This window comes from Amblyomma maculatum, chromosome 2, assembly GCF_055883805.1.
Source record: "Amblyomma maculatum isolate TAMU_Amacu chromosome 2, ASM5588380v1, whole genome shotgun sequence".
Lineage (NCBI taxonomy): Eukaryota > Metazoa > Arthropoda > Arachnida > Ixodida > Ixodidae > Amblyomma > Amblyomma maculatum.
The window spans coordinates 10,497,928-10,519,553 of record NC_139345.1 but is presented as its reverse complement, the minus strand read 5'-3'; positions in this window follow the sequence as shown (position 1 = coordinate 10,519,553).

Sequence of the window (21,626 nt, the reverse complement as noted above, 5' to 3'; positions counted from 1 at the left end):
ATGTGGTAACAAAATAATATGATAGATTGACGTGTTTAGTGAATGTCCTTGGTTTTGCTTGGCCGGACTCGAATGGCGGCGGAGGTGGCGCGCTTTTTACTGTTTGCGCACATCGGGTGTTCCCAGTCCGCTGCCGCTGCGAAATCGTGCCTCTCCTCGACGAGCGGACCGACCACTCGCATGCGAAGTTCGTTGGCGCGCTTGCTCTAGGATGGCGCTTTTGGAGCGCTACAAACCGGGCAAAAAAAAAAAAAAAAAAAAAAAAAAAAAAAAAAAAAAAAAAAAAACCGAGCATGTGACTGCAAGCATTTATGTATTCACTCAGTTGTGATATTCGCGTTCTTTATGCTCACCAACGAGACGTCTTAAACTTCAGGAGCGCTCACAGCGCCTGATTGTCATTTTTTCTGCGGTACTTGAAGTCATAGGAGATCACGGCGGCGCCGGCCGTGAGTCATCTTTATAGCCGCTGGCTGTGGTTGTGTATCATAATATTACGAAAGAGCTAGAAAACAGGATAAAAACTCTCACCAAGTACAGCTAAATAAATTTGAAGCTGAGTTCTCTGTCATTCGGGAATCAGTGAAAGTAAACACCGGGAAAATTTCCAGACCGGGACTTACAGAATGGGACGCAGCAGCAAGCAATGGCACTGTATAGTCGCACACACGGCAAAAGGAGTGTTAGCACACCAGACAGTTCACTTGTTCCAGGCGCAAAGACATCACTCGAGCAGGCGTATACACATCGTTCGGGGATACGTATATCGCAGCAAAGGATGTAAATTTAAAATAGGCGGCAGTAAACACACATCCCGACCGAAGGAAATGGCGAAAGTGCGCTGCTGTCGAGGTCGGCCGTTGTCTCGGGGTCAGCTTCTTGTGTTACAAACTAGCCATAGGGCTTAGGAACGTAGGTGGCGGATAAAGACGTGTTGGGAGGCTTTCCTGCATTCCGCACTTGTAAGGACGGTAACAAACGCCGTCTGTTACCCCGAAGCGATGCTCATGACTCAGAACAGAGACCGGTTTAAGGTAAACACGTCGGTCAAAGTACAAGAAAATTGCGATAATAGTAGGTTGTTTCAACAGTACATACAACATACCGACGACCAGCCTGACTTGCCGACAAACACGCGAAGCCACCCGAAAATGTGGCACATGTGCGGAAGCAGAGAGAAAAGAGTCCAAAAAAACGAAAAACAAAATGCCATCCCTCTGGCAGCTTTTGAGATAGGGCATGCGGACGAAACAGGTACTTCTACACGCACGATCATTAAGTGTAATAGGCTGGTAGAATTTGATGCACCGCAACGAACAAAGATGCAACGGAAGCAGCATTCAACGCGCTCGCTCCGTTTCCGATATCGAACAGACCTAAGAAACCAAAAGTGTTCATGTGATAAGCTCTGCGCTTCTGCAGCCTTTTCATTCGAATTTTGATGAACGCGTTTCTTATCATATCATGCAGGAAACAAGGCCACCGCTGGAGGAGAAAAAAAAAAAGTCGAAGACAATCCTATATTAATAATTACACAGAAAATCGGGTTTTGAAATGGCATTTAGCACGGGTCGCGCACTGTAATAAATAACGTACAGTATACATTACGGTTATTTGAGCCTGCACTGACCAACTTTTACACACATAAAACTGAAACTACACATAAGTTCCCTAAGTATCTCGATCACTTCGTAAAATTTGCCTTATGTGGAAGACAAATGGAATTCATGCTTAGTTAAATGATTATATATTGGCTCATATCGTTCCACACTTAGAAAAATCGTTAATGGCAATTTAGTTGTGTCAGACGAACTAACTCGCATTCATTATTTTTCTGCGCTATTCACCTGTAATATATTGGTGCAGAGAAAGTTCTTAAAAAGTGGGCACATGCCATAATGGTTGGTTTATGGAGTTTAACGTCCCGCAGCCACTCAGACTTTGAGAGATGTTGTAGTGGAGGGCGCCAGAAATGTCGACCACCTGGGGTTCTTTAACGTGCACTGGCATCGCACAGCACACGGACGCCTCTTCGTTTCTACTCCATCGAAACGCAGCCGCCGGCAGTCGGGATCGAAACCAGGAACTCCGGCACAGTAGTCTGGCGTCTTACCACTCTACCACTACGGCAGGCCTAGTGTTCTGGTCTCTGAAAATACTGCGAACTGTTGGTCTGCGGGCGCCTTGCTTTTCGCCTACATCTAAAAACGGCTGCCACGGCTGGGATTCGATTACGCATTCTTGGGCACAGTATCCGGGCATGTTAACCCCGGCATACCACGGTGGGTGCATATACGATGTGGACGGAGAGAAAGTCACAGGGTGCACACGTAGAGTCTGCATCCCTCGATGCCACGCTCATTTGTTCCCACTTTCCGCGGCTGCAGCTTCTGCAGCTTCTGCAATTCGGTATACGAGCCAGACTTCACGTCTACTTATTACGTGCTAAGGAGGATAAGCATACGAAATAAATCAAAGTACAGCTGCTCCATTTACGGCCGCAAAGTGTAATATTTTTTTAGCTCTGTGAAACTGAAGAACGATTTCTCCTCTTTGTTTTTTGTAACAGCCAGTTCTGTGAAGAAAATGTATCTCGTTTAAAATTCACGAGACACATGAATGCTCCGCTTTTTTTTTTTCTTTTTTTTTGGCACCATGAACCTCGCAAACTAGCGTTCGAAGGCACTAAACTAGGTGCGCACCGGCCACCTTGTGCATGTTGAAGAACTCCAGGTGTTCGAAATTCCCGGAGTCCTCCACTACGGCGTCTCTCATAGCCAGAGTCGCTTTGGGACGTTAAACCCCACAAACTAAACTAAACCACACACACACACACACACACACACACACACACACACACACACACACACACACACACACACACACACACACACACACACACACACACACACACACACACACACACACACACACACACACACACACACACGCACACGCACACACACACACACACACACACACATGCACATGCACGCGCACACACAGAAACACACACACGCACGCACGCACGCACACACTGTGCGATGTCAGTGCACGTTAAGAACTCCAGGTGTTCGAAATTCCCGGAGTCCTCCACTACGGCGTCTCTCATAGCCAGAGTCGCTTTGGGACGTTAAACCCCACAAACTAAACTAAACCACACACACACACACACACACACACACACACACACACACACACACGCGCGCGCGCGCGCGCGCACGCACACACACACACACACACACACACACACACACACACACACACACACACACACACACACACACACGCGCGCGCGCTCACCACAACTGAGAAGGTTGCTCAGTTAATAGGGCGCTCGACTGCTGAATTCAAGGACGCAGGATACAATGCTGGCCGCACGTGCACTAGAACCACAGGTGTTCGAAATTTCCAGAGCCCTCCACTACGGCATCCAACATAGTCTTAGTCGCTCTGGGACCTTAAAACCGTGTCCCGACCCCTTCATGCGTTCCGTTTAAACCCATCTTCATACTTTAAATGACTTGAGGAAACAGAATAAAAAACAACAAAAAAGTTATTTTACACGGGGCATTCGATATGCTGAATTAATCAATCCTTTGAAATGATTTATTGTTTCTTTTGCAATCCTTTGCTTGTACTCTTCAAGTGCAGTGTGAACACAAAGGCATATGCAAACACTGAAGATTGAACCCAGCGCTCCGCATGATATATTAGCCGCGCATCTTTAGTCATTTAATTTCACAGTCCCAGCATCGAAGGAGGGTTATTTCCGGCATTAGCGTATTATTATTATTTTTTTGTCAGTTTCAAAAGAAACACGCTCGCGTCCGTGCATCTGTAATCTCAAAATATGCCGTCTGTAGCTCGAGGGAGCCTTTGTAAGCAATGCGCAATAACGAACGCAAAAGGGGAGCTTCGGCACTTAGCATATGTTCTTAGTTAAGACAGTCGTGTACGATTTTTCTGCCAGATCTAGTTTGTCTCATTAGCAACTTGAACATATTCCAGAAATCGTGCTTCCGTCTGGCTAGGAGGAAAGTCACAAATAATGCTTCTTCCATGACTCGCCCAGTTGCTTCGCTTAGGAAAACACTTGGAAGTGTCTTGGACAGCTGCCTTAATGGAAAGCATAAATTTCTTATAAGGGCGGTCTTCCTTATCAATTTTGCGCAGTGACGCTTAGCGTGAGCTGCACTATAATAAAATTTTCCAGTCCCCGTAGCAACAGAGCATTCGTTTGCTACGGGTGCAATATGGTCATCGTCAGGTTTTTTCATTTCATTAACGGCGTGCATACATTTAGTTTCTTTTAATGGCAGTACAATTAAGCACGCGCTTTCCAACTTTTCATAGAAAGCTAATATTTTCCCCAGAGACTGAAGAGAGTATCAAATTACGACGGGGCTACAATGATGAGAGCTCGGAGACTGTTATCGCAGCGCCAAAACGCGCTGCGCACCGTGCCTTAAGGGCTCGTCGCTACAAAGCCGACGCTGTACAATTAATATGCTCGCTGAAAGCTATATATCTGCTACGCTGAACTCCGAGTATATTTAATCAGTAACTAGCGATATATGTAACGACGTCAGTTTTGAATGAAATATTTAAAGTGGATAGGAAAATGGCATCATCTTCCTTCGTCCACCTCTCCACAAAGCTGAACACATGGTTTATCAATAATTTAACAGGGAAAAAAGGCGGCAGAAAATTACATAAAACTTACAGCGTCTTGATATGTAGGAGATAGTTACAAATTCAAATTATTTAGTGTAAATTTTTTTTCTTTTTGCTACAACTGTAGTGAGGTATGAGTGAAAATTCAGAATGCCAGTCAGGAGCCCGAACAAGCTCACGGGAAGAAAACAATTCGCCTCGCCATCGGCTTCGGACCCATCTGAAGTCCATTCCCTCTTTATTTTTTATTTGCATTCGAATTGTTGATCCGGTTATGAATATAATCATGCCTTAATAAGGGCACTTCGCTCCTCGAGCAAGACTCCACAATGGGACCCACCTCTAACAAACGATCATGAAAATAAAAAAAAAATAATAATTTAGAGAAACGCTTGCAGAGTTTAAGGCCGGTTTACTATGCAGTGGAATGCAGTGAAACAGACTGTAAGGGGTCTTCGGACACTATTCACGCTCCATTGAATTATGCGAATTATGCATTCATACAGATCATATTGTAAGTTTGGTCCGCCCTGAATGCCGCAAACGCTCGATCGTCCGTCCAGCGAGAATAAGGTGTACTCTTGACAGGTCGTCCTCTGAGCGCCATAAATTTAATGGAAGAATACTATGTGCTTCCCTCCTTAATGCTAAATTTGAGCGCAACTATTAGGCGTTTTAGGGATATACTGAGGCAAGTAACTTGAGAGATGGTTGTATGCATGTATGCCCGTATGTATGTATGTATGTATGTATGTATGTATGTATGTATGTATGGTTTGGTTTGGTTTGTGGGGTTTAACGTCCCAAAGCGACTCAGGCTATGAGAGACGCCGTAGTGGAGGACTCCGGAAATTTCGACCACCTGGGGTTCTTTAACGTGCACTGACATCGCACAGCACACGGGCGCCTTGCTTTTCGCCTCCATTGAAAAGCGGCCGCCGAGGCTGGGATTCGATCCCGCGTCCTTGGGAGCAGTAGGCGAGCGCCCTAACCACTGCGCCACCCCGGCGGGGTATGTATGTATGTATGTATGTATGTATGTATGTATGTATGTATGTATGTATGTATGTATGTATGTATGTATGTATGTATGTATGTATGTATGTATGTATGTACGTACGTACGTACGTACGTACGTACGTACGTATGTATGTATGTATGTATGTATGTATGTATGTATGTATGTATGTATGTATGTATGTATGTATGTATGTATGTATGTATGTATGTATGTATGTATGTATGTATGTATGTATGTATGTACAGTGACAAAGCTGTCTATTTTTCTAACGAGGCGAACAGAATTTCTCAGAGAAAGAGAAAAAAGAGCCACGAGCGAGCGGCGCAGAGCTCGTGGCTCTTCCTTCTCTTCTGAGAAAATCTCTTTGGCTTGTGACTCTGTCGTAGATCGTGTCTCACGACTCTCTTCGCTGGGTTAACAACGGCGACGTGGCCCAACTGCCAGAGAGGTACTTAAGAACTTCGCTCTAATAACGACCCCTTAAGTTAGTTCACACCTCATCACAGTTAGCTCAAACTAAGTAGACTGCGCGCGTCACTTTGCAAAACGACACCAACATCCGGGTATACTTTTGCAGTGGTTGAAGGCTCGAGATGTTTATGAAGAAAGATGGAGGTTGTGATTTAGATGATTAAATTAAATTAAATGAGCTCTGACTCGTCTGCGCAACCCCTGTCACCCTCTTTACGCTCGTACTCTTGGACGGTATATAGGTAACATCTTGTAGGGCATCTTGCACGGCACTGTCAGAGCTTGACGTCACCTAGATGGGGACGCAATCTGCGTAGAGCCCATGTTTCTGCTCCCGGCTCCTGAGAGCGCTCCTGGGAAGGCTCCTGGGAAGGCTCCTGAGAAAATGAGAAGGCTCCTGGGAGCGCTTCAACCTTGTTCAGAAGCTTCCCCGTGGCAAGTTTGAATAGAGCTGGCAAGTGAACGTTTGAAACATTTGTCCCTCTTATTGCCATGGGATGTATTTCAGTGCGGTGTGTCGGCTAGAAAGTTACAGTTCGTTCTTGGAGGGAAACTCGGACGTAGTTGTATGTTCGCTGACGGCGATATGCGGTGGCCGGATCCACAAGTAATGAGGTCGTGGCTGATATTGTCGAAGGCATAGTTGAGATCAAGTGCCAGGATAGCTCGCGGGTTACATGGAGAGATTAGCGCAAGGTCCTCTTCCTTCACTTGTAGGGAAATATCTTGCGCACAGGGGAGTGAGCGGAGGCCAGACTGAACGATTGCTTGACTAATCACCGAACATTTCGACGAGCGCCACACACGCCGATCATCCAGCAGGTATGAAGCTGGTTCACTCCGCTCCATAACTCTTCGAGGCTCCTAAAACCGAGCAACCAGCTTGCCTCGCACAGTCGGCTTGCGAACTCGCACATTGTCGCCAATCTGAATGTCACGGTGCTTGGTTCCACTCCGTTGGTGTGCATAAAGCTCATACGTGGCTTGCTTCTGCTCTAGCTGCTGGCGTAAGAGCTTAAGCGCTTTTGTAAGACATGTGGAAGCGATATCTGGCGTAGGTTATTGAGGTGAGGTGGTTTGTTTTAAGATGAGGAACATTTCAGGGCGCTCCAATTTAGAGGGCAGGCTCATCAACCACTTTAATCAGTTGTCGAGCTCGACCACTGATGCTTAAAGTGGTTGATGAGGGCTTGAATAGAGGTATCTTGAGGTTGCGCTGGGGTTTGTTTTGAATGCGATCTTTGCATGAATTCCTAGAGAGCATTAATTACTTATGTTGTAGAGATAGGATAGTCTTGACTAAATAGTTCTTCTCCCAGTGCGTTTGGTAAAAGCAGACCAAATGAACCAGCGTTGACATGATAGGCTATACACGTTTAGAACAGATATGTTCCGGGCTCCACGTATGAAGTATGTCACTTAGCACGCGATGAACTGTTGTGGTGCTGGATGGTAGTTAGCGCTTTTGCAACAAGGATTGCTAAGAGACGGGTCGTCCGTGATGGAGGTTTCACAGCCGGCCCGTGTGGTGTTAAGCCTCTTTTATTGCGTAAGCAATACTGCGCCAGGTTTCGAGCCGTCGCGTATAACCGGCGGACGCCATGCTTGAATTTGAGCCGCAGCGGCGTCGACACCTGAACCGCGCCGTAAGGGAAGGGAGGAAGTGTCAGCATTAGAGCGAAAGCTGACACACCGCTCTCTCCCATCCTCTCGCACTTCACACTCCTGGCGTTCCCCGGATCGCACTCTCTCACCGCATGCGATGCAAGCAAGGTTCGATGCTGCATGCGCGCGTCGAAATCCAGGCACGTGCACCAAAGCGATGGTCGGGATGCACCACTCAGGATCCAAGGGGCGGACGGCCGGGGTAAAGAATTGCGCATTAATAAAAGACGATCGCTAACAGAAGTGACAGTGGAAAGAGAGAAATAGGAATTCCCGTCGGGTTAAGTCAGTTGCTATGCGGTCTTACAAGAAGCATCGGCGATGCTACACTACATGCCGAGCCTTAAGCGCAATATTGCAGTATTGCTTGCTCAACTTACCAGGTTTAACCAGAGCTAAACTACAGCCATTTTTTTTTTTTTGTAAATCAATGCATTTTTGGGGTAGCATCGACAGTTTCATTGCCGCACAGTGACAGTGTAAGTTATTTGCTTTGTTGCTTTGTTTCTCATGAATGGTAGCGTGGGGAGTTGTTGGACGGGTGGTAACGCGAATCTTCGCATTGTTACTTGCACAGATGGATGGTTGGCGTGGAGAGTGGCTATTCTGGCCTGAGTGGATTTATTTGAACACTGTAAGTTGAGCATTGTACTGAATAATGAAATAAGCCAACAAGGCGAAGCCCAGGAAAAACAACACGTCGATGGTGGGGACCGAACCCACTATCTCCGAATATCGCGTCCGGCGCTCTTACCAACTTAGCTACATCGACGGCTGTACAACCTTCTGGTTTCTAGTTTCTTGGGTATTAATGTTGCCTGTAAGCTATCCTTGAGAGGGTTCACCAGCGCCACCCTCATCCATAGCGGCGGCCGTGGAATGTCCTGTGTTACAGTGAGTGTCACGTAAAACGTAATCTACGGGCAGGGCGGTGTCTTTTATCATGTGTCGATTTTATTGTCCCTCGAAAAGAACCTGCGAAATACGAAAAACACCACATAATAGGACAGCAATTTCAGCGCTCCTAGACGACCATTCAAGCAACTAAATCGCCTATCTTTTCAAAGCTCTACCGAGCGGGGTTTGGCGTTTTGTGTTGGTTTCGTTTCGAGAAATACGCCTGGAACTGTTTACGCGTCATAAAAAAAAAAAAAAAGAGCGGGCGCTGCTTTTCATGAAAGGCAGCTCTGGCATGGCTCTGGTAGAGCGTCACGATCGGCACACCGCGCGGGTGGCGGTGGCGACGACGCGTCGCGCTTTGAAGCGACTTGGCGTAAAGATCTCAATCCTATAAGATATGTGCTGTAATCTTCAAATGAAGTTCGAGCGCTCAAAGCTACAAAATAAATATCAGCCTTGAGTAAATGTTGATGGCAGGAAATCCCGTCGCCAATGTACGCCTATACTTGGCCACTTCGACGAAGAGGCCGACACGGAACTGCACACGAATTCCAGTAACGTTGGCTTCGGTGCGGTCCTTGTTCAGTGGTAGGACGGTGCAGAACGCGTCATTGCTTACGCCAGTCTCCCTTTGTGCCATTGGGAAATTAGTTATTCAACTAAGGAAAATGGGGGGCATCGCTGTTGTGTGGAGGCACTCATGAAATTTCGTCCGTACTTGTATAGCCGTCCGTTTCGCGTCGTGAGCGACCATCACTTACTGCGTTGGCTGCAAACCTGAAAAATCCATCGGGGCGGCTTGCTCGATGGAGCCTTCGGTTGTAAGAATTTGACATTACTATCGTGCACAAGTCCGAACAGAAGCACAGTGATGCTGACTGTTTGTCCCGCGTCCCTATTCCTTGCCATACGGACGGCTCTGACGACGATTCCGCTTTCCTTGGTGTTATCACGACGTCCACCCTAGCCCGAACACAGTGGACCGACTCCGAACTTCTGTCCCTCATCGAATACCTAGAAGAAACCATGCAATTTCCTCCTCGGCTCTTCAATTGCGGACTGTGGTCATTTTGCTTGTGATATGGTGTCCTCTACAAGAAGTATGGTCGAACAGAAACTCCTTATCTGCTTGTATTACCTACAACACTTCATGACGAAGTTCTTCGTGCCTGCCACGGCGGCCTTTCTTCCGGCCATCTCGGTTTTTCCCTTACTATGGCACGCATAAGCAGAAAGTACCACTAGCCCAGGCTAGCTGCCGTTGTTCGCCGCTACGTCCGTACCTGCTGTGAGTGCCAGCGACGGAAGACGCCCCCGAGAAAACCAGCTGGGCTCCTATAGCCTATCTATCCCCCAAAATTCTAATTTGAACAGGTCGGCATGGATTTACTCGGCCCATTCCCGGAGTTCTTCATGGTTAACAGGTATATAGCGGTTGCCAATGACTATACATCAGCCACTACTGTGAGACCAAGGCCATTCTAAAGTTGCTCATTTCTTTATTCGCAACATCGATTCGTCACGGTGCCCCAGCAGTAGTCTTAACTGACAGGAGAACCTCGTTTACGTCGGCATTCATGAGCAAGGTCATTCGACTTACCACCAATCGCCAGACACCAGCCTACCATCATCAAACCAATGGACTCACTGAGCGGCTTAACAAGACAATTGCCGATGTGACTTCTATCTATGCAGACGACGATCATGGGAACTGGGACCGAATACTACCGTACATCCCGTTCGCATACAACTCTGAGCTCTACAAAATTACACGATTCACACCATTTTATTTGGTTCATGAACGCGAAGCCTCGACTATGCTGGATGTCATGCTTCTTCCGGATTCTCCCTCCACTGTCCTGGGTGCTAATCAATTTTTTCGTGACGCAGAAATAGGCAAACAGCGCACACCATCCACGCTCCTTAGCGACAGGCGGCTGCGCCGAAGCGCATGCACAGCTGTGCAGAGCAACAGTGACGTCACCTGCACCGGCAGGAGGAGCGAGTACGCACTGCGATGACGCTCGTTCATCAGACGTGTCATTGCAGTCGAGTGAGTGACTCGGATGACTCCCAAGCGGCCCAGTGATTTGCACCAAGCGGTTCGGATAAGCGCATGAAGGCGGGTTTCTCCAAGTTCCTACATCAAATCGCGGAAGATCAATGAACGAATGCGTCAACGGCAGCTCCAGGCTTCTCCTGGGGCTAAGGTGAGATATACGGAACGAAAGCGTTCGCGACGGAGCAACGCTTCGCCTGGGTTGAAAGCAAGGGAAGCAGAAAGGAACCGCCAACAGCGACTAATTGGCAATCATTGGCAGTCGAAGTTGCAAGCCAAACGTCTTAACCACAGAGTCATCGACGTGGGCGCTTTCGTTCGTTATAAGCAGATTTAAGTGTAATTGAACCTCCGCTATTTTTTGTTTTACTTGGCATTCTATTAACACCTAGAAAATATTATGGTAAAAATTCATGTAGAAGCAAAAAAAAAATTCCTGTGCTTTCCTTAGCCTCGCTTACCCGAGATACATTCCTTGTCGATGTTTCCAGCGAAGAGAGATTTTAATAAAAATCGAAGATGGTGTTGTTGTTTTTTTTTTAATTGGAATCAATTTGCCCAGTTTTGGTGTGTTTGAATTTGGTCGGCTTTGAAGCGGCGTGGAGAAAACATGTACTAGTCTAGAGATACAAATTTTGTCCGAGTTAAAACATATAACCTGCATAATCCAGAAAAGTTTCAGCGGCAGCACCTTAATGTATCGGGCCAGAATATAGGGCTGAAAATTTACTTTTTTGCAGCGTGTCGCTCCTGAAGAAAAGTTCGACTTTTTTTTTTTTTTTTTTTAAGAAGCTGTTGCCATAAAAAAAAATTGCAGCCTTCCTAAAGGTATAAGTTACACGGAAGTTATGAGTAACAAAATTATGTACTACCCAATTTCAGTGCATAAGCAGCAGGGCTCCCAACTTTTTGAAATAGCAAAAACAGCGTTTGCCACCTATTGAGATATACAATTTTTTTCCTAGAATATTGCTGAAAACCTGGTAAAACTGAAGTTCACTCATTTGTGTCGACACAGCTGCCCATCCCATACAAAAAATTCATTGAAATTGAAAACAAAAATGCGGTCATAAGATCTCAACGTCCGTTCTCATCTGAACACGCCCATACACATACAGTATAATGGTAGTAGAATTACCCCTTCTATTTGACATAACAGTACGGCCGTGTAAGTAATCTCGACTGTGAAAGCTTTCTTGCTCACACTCATACTCATATCAAGGACAGGGCATTCCGGAGTTGGTGCACAGTGTGTTTAGAAATCCGTCACGGTCACATCGCTGAAGCCCTTCTAATGCTTGATTTCGGGGAGAAACCTGAACTATTTAGTGCGCGACCTTACCAATTTGCAAAGTTCGCGGAAGCCTGCTTAACTTCCAGGGTCGTGGGCACAGAATCAGCGAACACCGCCTATTTTCTTTGAGTGCGAGAGCTGAATTCTGAAGCCTTGCCAACTTTAAAGGCACGATGAGCGATTTCAGAATCCGGACGCAAGCCTTAGTTTTGGTATGGTTTCAGTATTCAGTGCGCAGGAACTCTTTCTTAATGGGAAGCTTTATTTGTCCTGCGTTCGCCAAACTTGGAATCCACTTTAAAGCGTAGTCATCACATCGAAGCCTGTGCAGTGCTGTGAAACGTGCGACGAACATATATAGGTGTCCTTCTTTTTTTCTTTTTTCTACATTGACGGTTCGTAATGAATCTGCACGCAACTTCGACAAAACATCCAGCGGGACCTCTCATTTCAATTCAAGGATGCGGGATTCTTAATTCATTCTCTTTTGCGATGAATTATATACGTCTTCTGTCGGCTCAGATAAAGAAGCGGAAATGCGCCATGTACGTTATTGCAGGTTGATCTGAGCGCAGCATAATGACATGCTTACGTTCAAATTAGAATCACCGAAGCCGTTCTAAGGCTGTCAAAACATTTTTTTTTTTTCCTCCAAATACGCGGGCGCTTCTCCGAGCTGCAATTGTTCGAATCTGACCGTTCGGCACTGAGCTTGCGACTTCGGAATGCAAACACTATAGAAAAAAAAATTGTTGATGACACGTGCTTGGCAGAAATGAATCGTTTGTTGAAGTGTGATAACTTTAACGAAGGCCATGACATGCAGTGGTGCCCACGCCATGATGGTCACCATTTTTTTTATTTATTCTAGGAGCAACATACTTAGAGCGGAGAAAAGAACTCACCTATAGTAATTCTTACAAGTATCTTTATTATCTGCTTCTGAAACAGCAGCGGAGCTCGATCCGCCTGCAAGTCACCCTTGAAACTAAGGCTGAGCGCTTGGTTCTGACATTGGAGCTTGACACGCCTATTGCGGCACTGCCCTTCTCAGCAGTGCTGAGTGTTTGCTGGTTGTATAGGTAGGTGCAGAACAGCTCCAGTTGCTGACGATGCTGTCAGATGAGAGAAAATCTAAGCGCTGGTGGCATCTCCACCTACTGAGTAACCCACGAAACTTTATAGAGATCCCATACTTTGGACCTAATTGTCTAGACCAGTATGAATAAATGTAGCCTTGGTCGTGATATTCTCAGACAAAAACGTTTGATGACAGGGAGGGTAAAGAGGTCGGCCTGTTGAACGTGTATCCTGCCTGCTGCTGCACACTATACGTTGTATAAACCCTTTTACACCCTTAAAAGTAAGCTACCATGTGTGTAACTAGCACGCCTACTTGCCTCAAAAAGTGCAAAAAACGATGACCAGACGTCTGTGCATACACAACAATACATATTTCTAAAACGGTGTTTGAACAGAAAAGCGCCCCTTGAACGGGGAACAGTAAGTACCATTGCACAAGTGTGCTTGGGTGCTTGCTATTCGCGGGCGATATTTTTTCTTTCTTTTTCGCTCGTATTATAATAACACAACGAAATTGTTCCTCCCCTTTACGGGAAGAAAACGGAGCAGTTCCCACCCACAACGTTTTAAGTGCATGAGACACAAAAAGGAACCTAGACTTAGTGTCGGTCACACACTCACAGAGTTTCTAAAGGAGGTATGGAAACGAGGTAGAATACTTTCCGAATGGAAACATGCTAATCTTTGTTCCCAAGGTCAGGAATAAATTCGAAGTAAGCAACCCCAGTCCGATATAGCTAGCGCCGTGCCTGGGCAAATTGATGGAGCATGTAATACTAAACACACTTCAGAAATAAGGAGATCAATGTGAGGTACTTTCTGAAACAATACTAGGTTGTCCACACAGTACGTAATGTTCAGCTAAAAGCAGACATCATAACCCACCCAGAAAGGAGGTACAAAAACTATACGGGACCTCGACTTACATAAAGCATGTGAAAATATCAAACATGAAGCCATGTAAACTAATCTGAAGGAGACTGCCCCTAGCAAGAAAATTTACGATTACGCTAGAAGTGTTTTAACCGAAAGAACAGCTAAAATTTTAGCTGTTTAGCGGATATTTTAGCTGTTCTTTGTAAAGCTTTACACAAGAAAACCGCACAGGGCTCTGTGCTCTCTCTTTCTTCTTCAACTTGGCGGTAGACCTTCCGTCAATATTGAAGACTGTTAAAGGGGTAAACATGCTTATATGCTGGCGATATCACAATATGGACACACACAGCCGACGATGGGGAAATAAAAGGAAATCTCCAACAGGCACGCAACATTCTTGAAGAATACGCAGAATTATCAGGGTTAAAATACTCGCAAAGCAAATTTGAGCTTCTGGTTATCCGGGGGCGATAAAACGCAATATCAACGTAGGAGACATTCTGATGGAAGTAGATGAGACACCGATAACCACAGTGGCCAAAATAAGAGTATCTTACTGTTAGTCCAAGACAGTAGAAAGAAGACAAAAACAATAAACATACTTAAATCAACTATTGACATGACAATCAGGTTGATAAGGCGAATAGCCAAAAATATACGAGGAGTCAAAGAGAAATATTTGTGCCGAATGGTTCAGGCTTTTGACATAAGCAGAACAGTGTACGTCATCACCTACCTCAAGCTAGGGCTGGCGGAAAAGAAAAAAAAAGCCGGGTAAACAGGCACATAAAACAGCACTGGGGCTACCCTCTGCACCCCTACGGAAAACCTTTTTAAACTAGGGGGTCTACCAAGGCACCAAGGAACTGTGCGAGGAGCACAGTTAAGCAGACTCGCCGCCACATCCACAGGATGGAAGATTCCTGAAAGAGTAAGGATAAGGAATATACATAATTGCCAACGGGAGTGAGGAACGCATTCACTATTAAGCCGCTACCAAAAAACGCACCCTGCTTTTCATGAAGGCAGAAGGAAAGCAAGAGCAAAGGCCCTCGAACCCAAGTTAGAAGGCTCTGAATACACTGCTTAAGCAGAGGAGGCGGAATACCAAGGAGGCGGCTCTTTTATAGTAGTGGGAGTGTATACGACTCGGATGAAACAACATCGACTGGTCGTATAAAAACAAGCAACTCAGGCGCGGCGAAAGAGGCGGCTATCGCCATAGCTATGGTCGGCACCAAAGCAGTCACCATATTTATAAATCTTAAGTCGCTATCAACAATTTTGCGCAGGATATGATCTCCAAGGAGACAGAATGAATTATAAGGCTGTAACCGAAGAGAGTGGAACTAATCTGGGTGCCGCCACACTTAAGAAACCGGAGAAAAGGTTGGCATACCGAATAACTCGAGGCTAACCGAGCAGTGAGCCATGCTGGGTCCCAATTTCACGGGAGATGCAGTCATATCGTTCCACGACTACACTAAGAAATTTAAGCTATTCTAGCTTACAGTGATTAGTGTAGTTTTATGGTTAGTGTAGGCGGATATATCCGCCAAAGAAGCTCGACCAAATGCAGGAGGTATAGGAGCCGGCTCCAGACGCGAGCCAAGCACACGTGTACACAAAGCAATACAAACCAACTTGCAAAGAATGCGGCGAGACAGGCGGATATTATCACAAATAATGGAGCAGCAAAAAAGCGGCGCCACCGGCGAAACTACGACCAATGCCTTCTGTACAGCGGTGCAAGGCTTTAGTGGCCTGCTCAGACCCATTAACGCAAGTCCAGGTCACTGAGTAGGCCCACAAGGTCGTCGAGAGCCACGGACACAAAGCCGGCCAGTTTAGTGCCCCCATAGTGCTCATGACTGGCAATAAATATTTTGCAATCCAAAATCACGTTGAACGAGTCGCTTAGTATTCTTATTTTATATCTTGAGATCACAAATTATTTGAACATTCACAGGAATCTGATGAATTGTGAGACATGTGCTACGATTCGCCTTCAAATAAAGGTTGAAATAAGCTTATTATGCGCAATCATCTTTATTTTTATGACACTACAAGCACTTCTGAGGACATTCATGTAAAACGATTTGTGCCTCGAGCCGCTCTCAGAGGATGGGGACAAGGCAGTCAGCTCTCCATAACCCTGGCTAAATTCGAGCTGTCGCGCCTCGGTTTTGGTTCTGGTTCGCGGGCCGCGACTGCCAGGGAGATTCCGCCGCGTCCTCTCCAAGCGAGCGGCACTGCACTCAACGGACTCTCTCGAGTCTCTCTCTCCAAGCGGCAGCGTCGCTTCTTTTTATAGGCCAGGAAACCGTTGCCACTTCAATTGTCCAATCCGGAGGCAGCAGTTGCCGGCGGCCCAAGAGGCCAATAGCGAGTACGCTGGGACCCCGTTTCGAATCGCCGCGCCGCGAGGGGGAGAGGAGGGGGAACCGCTAATGCGGCGGGTCGAGGCTAGGGTGCCTCGATGTAGCGCGGCGCTGGTATCGAGGCACCCTAGTCGAGGCGCCACTGAGTCTGGAAAAGCACTGGAGCTTGTCAAGGGGCGCCAGGCTCTAGCCGGCACCCGCTCGGCTCTTGTCGTCGACTGCTGCAGGAACCGTGCGAACCGCGGCTAGAAGCCGGGCCATAACACCGCTTTCCGAAGCCCGGAACCTGATGGGCTTTTAGGCAAATTTTACAAGACAATTAAATCGTTTTTATCTTCTGTACAACTGCAAATTTTTGAGACCAGTATACCGAAGTCGGATTTTTGCCGCAGTCCTTTACAAAAAAAAAAAAAAAAAAAAAAAAAAAAAAAAAGTCACATTGCTTTAATACCAACAACAGATAATAAGAAAAAACTGATTTTGTACAGGGCTACAGGCCTATCGCGCTTTCGAATGTTTATTGCAAAATCTGCAATAGTGTACCTCAAATCGGCTACGTTTTGCAAGATCAATTGGACTGGTACTCATATAGATATGTGGCTTGAGGGACCAGTCATACAATCTGATCTACATATGGCGCATACGGCGGTGATACTCGTGTCCAGTTGACACTGCTGCAAATTCACATAGCAAAGGCATTTGGTCGGGCGCCTATTTCTTTTTTCTCTCTCTCTTCGATCGTGCAAATCTTGGTTCAATTATTCCTACTGGGATATGCAATTGTTACGAAGAATGTTCCGTAAATACTCATGAATCTAAATGATTTTACCTGCCGACCAGTTCTCATCCAGTCCTCTTTGAAACAGTTGTGCCCACTGTACCAGCTCTTTTTCGTTGTGTACTTGGGGCTACTTTGCATAAGTGTTATAAACAGCAGATGAGGAGACCTTTTTCGCAGAGGAGAGCGGCGGTGCAGATCCTAGACTAGAGGATTCCGAAATCGATGACTGTACTGCAATGAAAGAGGTTAAGGAAAATTTTAAGGAACAAGAAGTAATTAAAAGTGAGGAGAATAAACCTCCAGTTGGAAATAAACTCTGCTATAACAAGGTACGACTGAAGGTCGTAAAGAAAAGGAAGAAAATTGAAAGAAATAAGGGAGAACAAAGCGGGTCCAACGAGATACTCGATCAAGAGAATGTTCTGACCATGCCAGTAAAACCGGAGCAAATGTGTCCCAGCCAGCTGCGCGAAAGAAAGTGAAAATGAAAATAAAGAGAAAAGAATCCAAACCTGCCAAGGCAAGTGAAGACGAGCAGGAAGGCTCGCGAAGAAAAACAAGGATGAAGTTCCTGAAGGATTGGAAACGCAAGCGCAAAACGACCTGCGCTGACCGAGATCAACAACCCCAAGGCGTTATGAGAGATCAATGTCAAACCTCCAGTCAGAAATCACACCTAGGTCTGAGCAGCAGGAGAATTGGGAACCGCGCCCATAAGAGAAACTCGGAAGGGAGTGGAAAAGGAAGCAGGACGCGCGAAAGAAAAAGCCAGTGCTTTGTAAGAAAAAAATCTGGCGTGTCTGATAGTTCGCGAGTAACTAATCTATCGCAGAGCAGAGGTGCCGGCAGCTTTTGGAAATATAGGCGAAAGCATGGCTTACGTTTGTGCGCTTCGCATTTGAATAACTGTGTGTTTCTGTGCTGCAGATTCTCATGTGTATCTGACAACAGTGAGTTGTGTTTGTGAACATCATGGCATTGATGTGTGAATTGTAATTTGTTATTGCAATTTGTGAAATTTGTGCAATGCATGTGCGTGATGAGTACATTTGCCCGTGAAGTTTGTGAGCGCATGCATGCGCGCGCGATGTTCGTGTGTATTGAGAATATTGTAGGACAATATTCTTTAAGGGAGGGGCAGTGTCACGAAATCGGCGCACATTTTTATTAAGCCGGCGCGGCGCGAAGCCCGCCCGCGCGGCGCCGCATCGAAGAGCGCGAAGCTTTGTACGCGTCGGCGTCACCCTCTTTCTCATCACCCGGCGATGACGGTGATTCATCAGTCCGGAAGATGCCAGCCGTCTCCAGAACGTTTGATGGCATCTGACCAATGACGACACGCGGCTCGACGGGAGGAAAAGGGAACGCTTCAACAAGCGAGCTAGCCTTGGCGTGTCTTAACAGACGCAGCGCTCCCTATTTAAGGAGGGTGCGGCGATTTTGTGATTCAGTCAGTCTGTGTTATTGCGGCGTGTTCGCAAGTGATACAGCTGTACTCCCGGGGATCACCCGCTGCTGGCAAGCCCACGGACCTGCGAGGAAGCTGCGCTCGGCTTGCATGGCGGCCACATCGTGACTCTCGAGGCGTCGGACTACAACAGTGCCCGATGAACAATTTTGTGTTTGTTATTGGACTCTCTCGTGTATTGTGTGTTGTAAAGCCTCTGTATTACTGAATACCTTTTTAGTTGCATGCTTAGCGTTGGTTTTCTGTGAACCTCTCGTCTGTGCAATTTTAGTGTTTGTGTATACCTCTGTATCGTCTCTTGCTGTGTATAAAGTGTGTTTTGTTTGTTACTTCTGACTCCAATCCTTACTCTGGCTTGAACCGGCGACCGCTGGGCACCAAACGACCACCCCCTTCTGTCACTACAAGGTAGTTGAATTCCGGCTGAGCTTGCCACGCAAGTCGAGGGCATCTCCTTTGCGACCGAAACAGTTGCCCCCCCCCCCCCCCCCCCCTCACTCTATAAGGGAGTCTGGGAGTGCGCGTACCGTTAAGGGCGCATCGTTAATAATCATCTACTTATTAACGGCTGACAGCAATGAATCAATAAATGATTAAAACAATTGAAAAGAATGAATAAAAAACGGGGTTAGAAGGTCTCGAAGTGTTCAGAACAAAAAGCCAGGGCTTGATGATAATAATTAAGAAACCTTGGAGTGTGCAATTGATCAATTACTTCTTGAAATAAATAACTAATTGGGAAAACATTATTCAAAATGTGTCAAATTGTTCAGAATGAAAAGTCAATGCTTGATGATGTTAAGAAAAATTAGTGCGTACTTGAACAATTAAGCTAACTGGATAAATTAAAATTGGAAAAGAGCTTTCAAGTGTTAAAATTCTCGAAATAAAAAAATCTAATGCTTGATGATATCAACCAAGAAAATTTAGAATGTGTAATTGATCAATTAATTGCTTGAAATAATTGAAAAATTAAAAACGTGTTCAAATGTGTTCAAAGGTGTCAAACTGCTCGAAATGGAAAGACGATGTTTGCTGATGTAATGTTAAGCATAGGTGTATGGAATAGTCTTTAAAACGAAACAAAGAAAAGAAAACTGCAAAAAGGAAAAAGCATTGTCTGTGTCTGTGAAACCCTATCGCGTCATACTCTTAACGGCGGAGCTCAAGTGTCCTCCTTTTTTTTTCTGGGTGGATCTGCAGTTTTTACGGCTGGCTATACACAGATTATTTGAAAAATAGTGCCAGGTCACACAATAAGCAAGCTGCACACTCAATCAGCAAAGCTCTAGACAAAAGGCAATGCATAGCAGATCGCTAAGAGTGACCCCTTCCCCCAGATTCGAACTTGGTCTAATAAACTCATAGACTCCCCTTAAAGAAATAAATTTGATGAAGTGGCCTATTTCCGGAACAATAGGTTCACCAGTCCATCATCAACATTTTCCATAGGCTCTATAATTATCTTAGGAAGAACATGTTAGAGGTCTCATCAAGAAATGTCAGTGCAGTGAGATATTGTACAGAATGGGGTTTCAAATTAAGCCTTTTTTTTTAATGTTCGTTGCATAATGTCCCAGAACAATATTGAAGGTTTCGATCGATAGTACAATGCTCAGTTACTTTTTAAAAAGCGCAAAGGGGGTAAGTAATAGACAAGAATGTTTTTGTTTTTTTCTAACCAAGGTTTAAGGGGTGGGGTCTCAGTGTGTAGATTATAAAAAGAATGTTTCTGTACGTGGCAAGAAATACATTTTTTTTTTTTTTGCTCTTTGGTTTACGTCATGTCCCAGTAGGCCGAAACATCGACAGTGGTGCATGGCTGGAAAGAAGAGCATAGAAATTAAATTATCGTATACACACACTTCCTCAACACTGAAAACACGAGCTCGCGAGAATGAACAAGTCGGAATCGGACAGTCAAGTAGGCCTCATGCACTGCCTCCCATAAACGCGCATGATCAGAGATTTTGCAAGACAAAGATATTCGGTAAAACATGAAAGAAATTGACTTGAAAAAAAAAAAAAAAATAGGATGTAACTCTGGTTAACCCTAGTTGAATTGCGGTAGCAACGGCGGAAGCTTCTCTTACCTGCTACATTGTTCCCCTATCACGCGCTATCAGTGTAAGGGGCTACATTATTGGGGACACTCAAGTTCATCATTTAAGAGCATGACGCGAGAGCGTAAGCTACCAGCCCACATATAAATGAGAAGGGTTCAATGCTGCTGAACCGAATGTGGAGCAAAAACATTAGCTGCGGTTGACAAAGCGTTCTTCGTAGTCTTCTTCTTCTTCGTCTTAGTCTACTTCGTCTTAGTCTTCGTCTTCTTCGCGGCTCTTCAAGGTCAAACGTGGCCCTTCCCGGCACTACGCGACGGGACGAAACCTGGCGTAATATTGCTATCGCAATAAAATGCGCATACTGTTAGGTAGGACGTTTCACGGAAGTATATAACAAGTGATTCTATCTGTTATTATTATTATTATTATTATTATTATTATTATTATTATTATTATTATTATTATTATTATTATTATTATTATTATTATTATTATTATTATTATTATTATTATTATTATTATTATTATTATTTGAACCAAGATTGACATGACCTATCTAAAAAATAGTAATGAATGACGCATTCGATCGAATGCCTTTGTCACGCGAATTCGTAACGGTGCCAATTGCAATTGAGCCTTATTGTGACACTGCAAAAACACATGCGCTACGTATAGATTGTACTGTACTGACCGGCGCCTCAAGCCATATGCCTGATATGTTCCAATAGACATTGAAAACGGCTGCCGATTGAAGAAAAATTTAGCGAAATTCATATAATTAGAATGAGAAAGCGTGAGAGGTATGTGCCCATCTAACAATCGGAGTTTTTCGTCTTCATCGGTTTCTGTTATAAACACATAATGTGACTTTATGTAAATGGCTA